Source organism: Vidua chalybeata, chromosome 13 (genome assembly GCF_026979565.1).
Source record: "Vidua chalybeata isolate OUT-0048 chromosome 13, bVidCha1 merged haplotype, whole genome shotgun sequence".
In the NCBI taxonomy this organism is placed as follows: domain Eukaryota; kingdom Metazoa; phylum Chordata; class Aves; order Passeriformes; family Viduidae; genus Vidua; species Vidua chalybeata.
This window is the reverse complement of record NC_071542.1, coordinates 8,844,237-8,852,925: the sequence shown is the minus strand read 5'-3', so window position 1 is coordinate 8,852,925 and position 8,689 is coordinate 8,844,237. Positions and strand designations below refer to the sequence as shown.

The following is an 8,689-nucleotide window of genomic DNA, read 5'->3' as shown; positions in this document are numbered from 1 at the left end:
CTCTCAGTTTTGCATCATGCCTAGCCCTGTGAAGCAGCAAGCTGCCAGTCTGTTGGAGTGCAGGGTGGACAGGAATGGCCTTTGGGATTGCTGGCACTTGTGTCTCTATTTCTATTGGCCTTGCACCTGCATCACCCAGAGTACAGCATCTACTTCCAGCAAGGCAAGGTGAAAAACCTGTGACTGGCTTAGGGACCTGCACAGGGCAAGGAGATTCATCATCCAGAGCAAATCGAGGAGAAAAGCCTGGAAGCTTAAGTGGAGCTCTGGCAAGCTGGGCAGCCATGGAGAGGCTCACAGTTTGCAGCTGGAACATGGCAGAGGCTGGCTGCCCACACCTGTGTGGCTCAGTTGCTCCTGCCCTGATAAAACCATAATGATGTCAGCAGTGGAGCAGGTGTTTTGGTTCTTCAGCCAACAAAGAGAAAAATACAAGAGCACAGAGCTGCTTGAGCGATTCGCTGGGCGAGCGGGCTGGAAGCGACGTGCTGTAAGCAGCTGGGTGGCCCTGGTGGGTCAGCAGAGGGTACCAGCACCAGCAGTGGAGAGGAGCCAGGCAGAGTGACCAGGGCAGAGTCCAGTTCATCCTCCAAAATGCTGCTGCAGCCCAGGGAGGAGGTTTCCACCCTGCTTGCCAGGAATTGCAGTCTTTGTTGGCATGGGCAGGAGGAAAAATATGATGGGAAACAGGAAGATTAAAATAATCCCAGTGCAAACAGGATGTTGGAAAGCTGGTAACAGAGTGGGGCTGCAGGGCTGGCGGGCTGCAGAAGGCTGCTGGGAGCAGGGAGGCTCTCACACAGGCTCTCTGGGGCAAAACACCCAGTTCTCACATGTGTAGGCCCCCACCAAAGCCTTGAGGCAGAGGCAGCACAGCTCTGCTGGCATCAGACTGGTATCTTGTATTCCCCAAAACGTGGCTGATTATGGCTATTTACACCGATGTGCTCACTCACCTTCTCTCAACACCTGCCTGAATTCTTTTTTTTGTTGGATGAAGGTCATAGGCCATTCCATACAACACATCAGCCTGGCACCACATTTATTTACCAGATAGGACCTGCCAGGCAGCAGGATGGAGCTGTTCAGAGCCCAGCTGCCAGCAGGGAGCTGGATATCTCCCAGCTGATCACAGCCTGCTCTCCGAGCTGCCATCCGTGGCGTCCTTCCAGCTATGACAAAATAAAAACCAAGCAGTGTTTGTCTCTCACTAAAGTGCCTCTTCCTCCCAGGGGCTGACAGCAGCAGTCAGTGCTGTGGATTTACGGCAGGGGTGGCTGGGGGAGCTGGTTGCCATCCCCAGAGCCAGTTTGTGACCTGTCAGAGGCTGTTGCTGGGGCTGGCGAGGGGCTGCTGGCCAGTGCCCAGCCAGCTTTTCGAGTGCCTGGCACTGCCAGCACTGAGGTGTTTCTGCTCCTCTGGGAGCAGGGCAGCTGCAGTGCCAGACACTGGTTTCAGCCTGGAGAGCGTGGTGAGCTCATGAGAGGACTCTACATTGCAGGTCCCAGGCTCCAGCACGTGTGGACCACGCTCAGAAGCAAGCCTGAACTCAATGCCCCATAATTTATGAGGTCATTGAGCCATTAGCAAATGCATACTAAAATTGCTGAGGCTAAATCAAACTGGGTTGTTCTTCAGGTGAAATGAAAATTGCTATTTTCCATGAGTCCAAACTGCTATCCATGGCTAAATTGAATCTACTATGTACATTGCAATTGCCAGTGTTTGTCAGTGCAGTGCAGATGGATGCAGAACAGCCCTTGGATGAGGACCTTGTCCCCAGTTTTAATCAGCCACTTAACACAGAGCAGTTCTTCCCTGACATCAGGTCTTTCCCCACTTAGGCATCCCAGCTGGCAAGGCATGGCTGTAGGGCTTGGGAGGGAAGGGGCTTGGGTGCTCTGCCTAGCACCACGCAGGTCCTGCAGCAGGGGAATTGGGCTTTCCCTGGGGTATCTGCAACTTGCTTTTCTCATAAGTGTTCCAGATGATTTTGGTCCTGAGGATGCCAGTGTTTCCTATCACCTCAGTTTCTCTTCTTCCATGCTCAATAAATGAGACAGATTTGCTCTCCAGGCCCATGAAATAGTCACTACATCACTTGGCTTTTATGATAAGTGATAAGAAATAGGAGGAGATGGAGTGCTTAAAGTGAATTGACTGGAGTTAATTCAGTGGCCCAAATGCCCCTGGAGCTCAGGCCATTTTCTGGAGTAGTAGGATGCCCAGCTCCTTTAATAATTAGTATCTGTTCAATTTTTTCCAAGACTAAATAAAGAGATGCATTTTCAAGATGAACTTCTTCACTGTTGCAGCTTTTGACATCAATTTTGGTCCCTGTGGGCAGTGTCACAGGAGAGCCAGCTTCAAACTCAAGGAGCTGTATCTGGGGAGCTCCCAGCAAGGGGAGTGTGGGGAGCAGAAGCAGTTCAAATTCTGTTAGTTTTACATATTTGACATGAGAAATCTCTCCAGGCACGACTTCAATCCAATTTACAGTGTCTGGCTCAAGTGACATATGGGAAGAATTTGCTTGAGCGATTTGAGTGTGATGTGTGGGGAGCTGGGCCAGCAGGCAGGGCAGCCTGCACCAGCCCTGGGGTGGTGGGGCTGAGCAGCCTGCAGGGCTCAGGAAAGCTCCATCCCTCAGCACAGGCACCCTGCTCTCTGCCAGTGAGGCCGGTGGCAGCAGGTCAGGAACCTGCCAACTTGGTCCTTTCCCCCTTCTCCTTAAAATACTCAGGAAGCTGCTGGAGAAACCAAGTTGGAGATGCTACTGTTCGTGTCCTGGGGTAATTCCCAGCAAGGAATGTTGCCTCTGGGCACTAGGGCACTCCATTTCCATCTCACTGCCACATAGCACCCCAGCCCCATTGCCCACACAGCTGAGCTCACAGAAATTTAGGAATGACGTAGTTTTCAAACAGTTTAAGGTACTTTCACTTCCTGCAGAGGGAAGCAAGTCTCAAGAGGCTTTGCAGCATGCACAGATGTTAATTGCCTTTCTCCCACACCACTAAGAAATGTGTGTGTTGTCTTCTCCACTATACAGCAGGAAAATGAAAGATGGAGTGGTTAAACTTCATCCTGCAAGAGCAGGGTGCTGACTGGGTGGGACAAACCAGGCTCCCCTGATGCTGGAGTCACCTTAAGGGAGTTGGAAGATTAAGGTAAGGAGGAAAGTAATTTACAGCTTACTTTGTCCCTGAAATCTCTGCAGTGTCCTGGGCATTTATAGAAACTAATGAACGGTGTCACCTGAATGTGGAGCATTTACAGAGAGAATTGGAGCGGTGATGGTGATTAAAAGTATCATCCAGATTCAGAAAGCAGTGGCAGAGCCCAGCCCAGTTCGTTTGGGAGAGCAGTGTGTTTGCAGAGGTAGCACATCCCACCTGGACAGGGTAATCCAGCCTGGAGACAGAGCCCTGGCCATGCTGCCTTAGCAAGCAAGCGAGGAGGAGTGATTCCTGACCTCACTTTCAAAAGGGGGGTAGGAAAAAACCAGAAGGTCTGGTCTAGACTGACTGTGAAGGAGGGAAGGTCAGTTGTACCTGCTGTTGTTGAAGCCCACCAGGACAGCATTGATGCTGTGGGGCAATGGAGAGTTCTCACAGACAGCATCATCCCTGTGAGGGGGGATCTCCCACTTCTCCATTTTTGGAGTCCCTCACACTAGGAAAGCAAGGTGGGAGTAGCATCCACATGCTGTGCAAGGACTTGTTTGCCACAGCAGCGCTGTGGTGGCCACCACAGCACCTCTGCCTGCGTGAGGAGGGGCTGCTGTCCCCAGAGCTGTGCTGTGCTGGCTGTGGGGAGCCTGTACCACAGCCTCCATGTGCACCATGGCCCAACAGCGTGGTGTGGGGTGCTGCAGCTTACCCCAGCCTTGTAGGGAGCAGCTTCTTCTGGCACGTGGTGGGAGCAGACGTTTTCAGGGCTGCAGCAGGGCAGAGTGAGCATCCAAAGGTTCCAGCTGCCCTCGGTGCATTAGACATGGATTTGATGGCCATCATCACTGCCATTCCTGCCCCCCCCCCATCGTGGGAGGGCTCAGGAATAACTCATTCATTAAAAACATCATTGCAGGACTGACGATGTAAGCCATTTTACAGTGCTAAACAGTCATTTCCAGTTACTGCATTTTTTAATTTCTGAGAAAGGCTCGGCAGCCTCTCAGGTGTTGTCAGCAGCGTTCCCAGCCACTGTCACAGCCCGGGCACGAGGACACTGACCGGGCACTGCCGAGCTGCCGTCTCTCCTGTGCTGGCAGCACATCCACAGCATTATAAATGAAAGTTTCCAAACACGAAGGCAGCACTGAGAAAGAGGAAAATTACCCTTCAGGGAAGTATTCTGCTATTGTCAGGGCAGCGTGGAATGAAAGCAAAACGGATTTTAAGACTGGGTTTTGGCTGCTGGTTGATGCTGTGATTATAACCTGCAGCCTGAATGCACCATGCCTGAACCAGCCCCTCCCCCTGCCCAAGCCTTAAGCCAAAGGATTTAAACAAGCTCTTATGTAATATGGTTTTAGTGTTTCCAGTAGAAATAGGTGTTCTAAATATAAATGATTTGCAGATAAAATAGGCTTATATAAAATGCTTTTAGGTTTATATAACCCCATGTTGGCATTGCACCCAACACCTCCATCAGCTGTGAGCCCAGTGCTGGGGACAGTGTGGGGTGCTGGCAGTGCCCAGTTTGGTGCCAGCATGCTGGGCCATGGCCAGGACTGCACTGGCCCCTGCACTGCAGACCAAGCCCTGTCCTGTCCCCAGCCCGCCGGGCAGCGCCCCTCCAGGGACAGTGCCCCTCCAGGGACAGTGCCCCTCCAGGGACAGTGCCTCTCCAGGGACAGTGCCCCTCCAGGGACAGTGCCCCTCCAGGGACAGTGCCTCTCCAGGGACAGTGCCCCTCCAGGGACAGTGCCTCTCCAGGGACAGTGCCCCTCCAGGGACAGTGCCCCTCCAGGGACAGTGCCTCTCCAGGGACAGTGCCTGCTGGGAGATGCACTTGGGTTGGAATTTCTCATGTGTGGTCCCCTCCCTTCTCCCTGCCCGGGAGCTCGCTCCCAGCAGCAATTGCAGGACATTCCTGTGGTGCTCCCACTGTGCTGGTCCTGGGGCGTGGGGACAGCCCTGGTTCCAGCAGCAGTGCCACGGCAGCACTGATGGTGCCGCTTCGGCAGCTGGGCACTGCAGACACTGTGCCTTAGGATCCACTGCTTTGGTCCTTTAGGCAAAGAGAGTTGTTTTGAATGTTGAGAGATGGAATGCTCCTTCACCCTGATGCCCATGCAGGGATGCCTGTGTGTGTGTGTGTGTGTGTGTGTGCATATATTTATATAACATACATATATTTGTATGCATATATATATATATATATGGATGTATATATTTATATATACACATATGACTTAGTGAAAGACCTGACTGCATCCAGCTCAGGGTTGGCAGCATGGCCTGGGCTGTGGGCTCTTCCCAAGCAGTGGCCACAGTCCCACTGAGCAGCCAGGGGCAGCTCCCTGTCCCAGTGAGGCCATCGGAACACTTGAGCCTCCAAACATCTCCCTCACCATGAGTGTGCACCCACAGGGTGAGCCCTCACTTGCCATGCCTCTTCTCCATGACCACCTTCATCCAGCTTGTGGCTGCTCGAAGCTGCTGAGCCTCTTGCCCAGCCCAGCAGTGCATCAGGAGCCCTGACAGTGGCCACTGATAAGGGCAGTAATAATCAGCTTGGAAACGGTGTTTTCTGAGCAGAAAAAAATGGTTGCTATGTTACAACCTTTATGTATGGGAAAGATACTCAGTCAAATCTTACACAATGCCCTCAGTGCATCACACCAAGCATTTGCTCTTAGGGGTAGGACTGTTTGCTAAGGAATTTTAGCTACCATTGTTTGTACGGAACATGCATAGAATCATACATAAGTATATAGAGATATTAATAGATGTGCATGTTTTGTTTATACACACATACACGTATATTTCCATATATATGAGAAACAAGAACACGTTTTTCAGCCACAGTCTGTTACTGCAACAGACCAATATGATTTATAGCTCCTTGCCATTAACACTTCCATTCAAATAGTGCCTTACTTATGCCCATACCAGAGAAGCTCTTTTGACAATGTGGGAAGCGGCTTTTTATTGCAAAGCCAGAACTGTCAGCAGCCTCTATTATTTTTGGTGGGACTGTCAGTTCTCCAAGCAACATGACTTCATTTTTTAATCCAAGTCTGATGGAAGACACTTGATCTGTCCTGCTTTTGTCAGTCACAGAGGCAAACTTGCCAAAAAAAATGATATGTGTGACCTTCGAAAACGACTGTTGCCCTTTCCAACTTGTCTGTGCTCTATTTTTCATAAAAGCCTGTTTCTGTAGTGCATTATGGGGGAAATGGGCCATTCATCTTTGTCTCCACTGCCCTCACGACTGCTGGAGAGTCACTGCCCTGCAGGCCCAAGGACAATGCTGGGTCAAGCAGCACTTGGCCATCTTTTAGAGCTGGACCTGCAGTGATTCATCAGCCACTTCCCTTTGGAAATCAATACTTACATGTAGTACAAGTGCTTATGGCCCCTTATGTCATCTACAGATAAAAATTAAACTACCAAACCAAACCAAAACAAACAGCTGAACCTTGGTCTAAATGTTTAGTGCTTGGACCAAGGGCTCTGCCAGCTCCCACCCACTGTGAGGTACTGCAGCCCTTCTGGAAACATGGTGGAGCTGAAGGAAAGGATAAAAACCCTGTGGAGAGGGCTGCAAACCAGTCCCAGCCTTTGAATCTCCTTGGGGACAGTTTGATCTCAACAATAGAAGTTATATTTTATATATATAATATATAACATTGAAAATGTGTGCATATATACAATTATAGCAGTGTATTACATGTTACAGAAGTACAGCTATGTTATATATGTACATATACATGTATAATGTCTCTATGTGCATCCATGTCCATATATTTACATATACAACATGTCTGTGTATGTGTATGAATATATGTATGTATGTAGAATGATGTGTAGAATATATGTATACACACACATTGTATGTATGAGTGTACCTTATGTATCATTTTGTGTGTGTGTGTGTGTGTATCATATCTTGTATGTATGAGCATACAGGCATCCATACCTATGTCCACACGTGTGTTTATGCACATATATGTGTACAAGCTTCTCCACACCCACAGAGACACAAAGGAAGGCTCACCTTGTGCAGGGCACGGCCACTCTGTCACAGGTGGCCCTGTCAGTGTTCTCACTGTTCAACCTGTCAAGGTTCTCACACTGCCAGTGCTCGTTGCTGTGGGAATGCAGCTGTGACGTCCAGCCCAGAGCCCGTGCACTGGAGAAGCGATTCCCAGCGCCTGAGGCAGCCTGAACCTGCCTCTGCACCAGAAACACTTCTCTCCCAAGCTGTGTGCAGGCAGACAGACACCCAGGTGTTGTCAGCTGGTGACGTTCTGCGGAGCCCCGCAGGGTGACAGTGACCGTGTTTGCCCTGCCCAGTCGAGGGAATTCTGCCCCAGAGCCCTGACTGCCCCGTGCCCCAGCTCACAGCAGAACACCTCTGCTTGCTCTTGCAGAGGCACCTGTCACTTTTACCTGGGCTTTGAAAATAAGGTAAAAAGGCAGCCTGAAGTGATGTAGCAAGCTCTCTCCCTGTTCGGATTTGTGCTTCCAATTCTTTAAGGAGACTATATTGCAGTTGCAGTAATTGGTCCACAAAAACTACCGTCACTAAAATCCCACCCCTTGCCCTCATACTACTCTGCGGTATTTCTGAGATGACTAATGTGCCACTTTACTTTTCCAGTAACTATGAAAGAAAATGCTAATAAAACTTCTGAAAGAATCTTACTTATTTTTCCTGGTTTGAAGCTGGGCACTCATCACGAAGATGGGTATAAGATCATGCAACTCCCTTGTTAAAACTTGAGGCAGCTTATGCAGCAGCTCCTGCAGCCATTGGCAAGCCTTGGCCCATGTGGCTTGGCACCATTTCTTTGGACATCTCAGAGACTCTGCCAGAAGCCTTTTGGCCACTGTGTGAGCCTGCCCTCCTCCCTGCTGATGCTGGAGGATCACACCCCTGCAGTGCACACAAAGGCAAGGGCCTCCTTCCTCTTCTGAACTTCATTTTGTCTGTGGAAAGCCCATATCCCCAGGCACCAGATTTCCTTTTCTAGGACAGGTCTTTTGCATAGCATGAATGTGTGTGTATATTATATCTATGCGTACATATGTGTGTGTTATGTATATATACATATATATATATATGTCTGTATATTATATATACACACAGCTATACATATGTATATTTATATATCTATATCTATATTTATCTCCTCTGCAGTACTTGCACACAGATAGGAAGCACAGAGGTGATGACTAAACCCTGGGTTTAATGTCTAAAAATACAGATGGAAAAAAATAACTCATTTTACTGGTAAAAATATTCAGGCTAGTACTTTTGCAGGCATAAACCAAGCAGCTGCTTAGTGGCCAGGTAAGCAAGTGGCTGGGAGAGGACTGAGCCTTGCAATGGAGGGTGTTACTGAACCCGTGCTCATGGGAGGCTGACAGCAACATTTCTGACCTAGACAGACATTGCTACGGCAACGAAGGCGGCTGAAAACAGAGCTGACCCTTGTTCAGGGAATAAATCC

At 49.6% G+C, this 8,689-nt stretch overlaps 1 long non-coding RNA gene across 1 annotated transcript; it reads right to left on the bottom strand.

Annotated features, from left to right (window-relative positions):
• Nucleotides 1–4,137: 4,137 nt before the first annotated feature.
• Nucleotides 4,138–7,279, bottom strand: LOC128794924 (uncharacterized). The gene is made up of 3 exons (XR_008433313.1): nucleotides 7,231–7,279; nucleotides 5,579–5,757; nucleotides 4,138–4,320 (listed from the first exon to the last, which is right to left on the bottom strand). It is a non-coding gene; the product is annotated as an uncharacterized LOC128794924 (long non-coding RNA).
• Nucleotides 7,280–8,689: the final 1,410 nt, after the last annotated feature.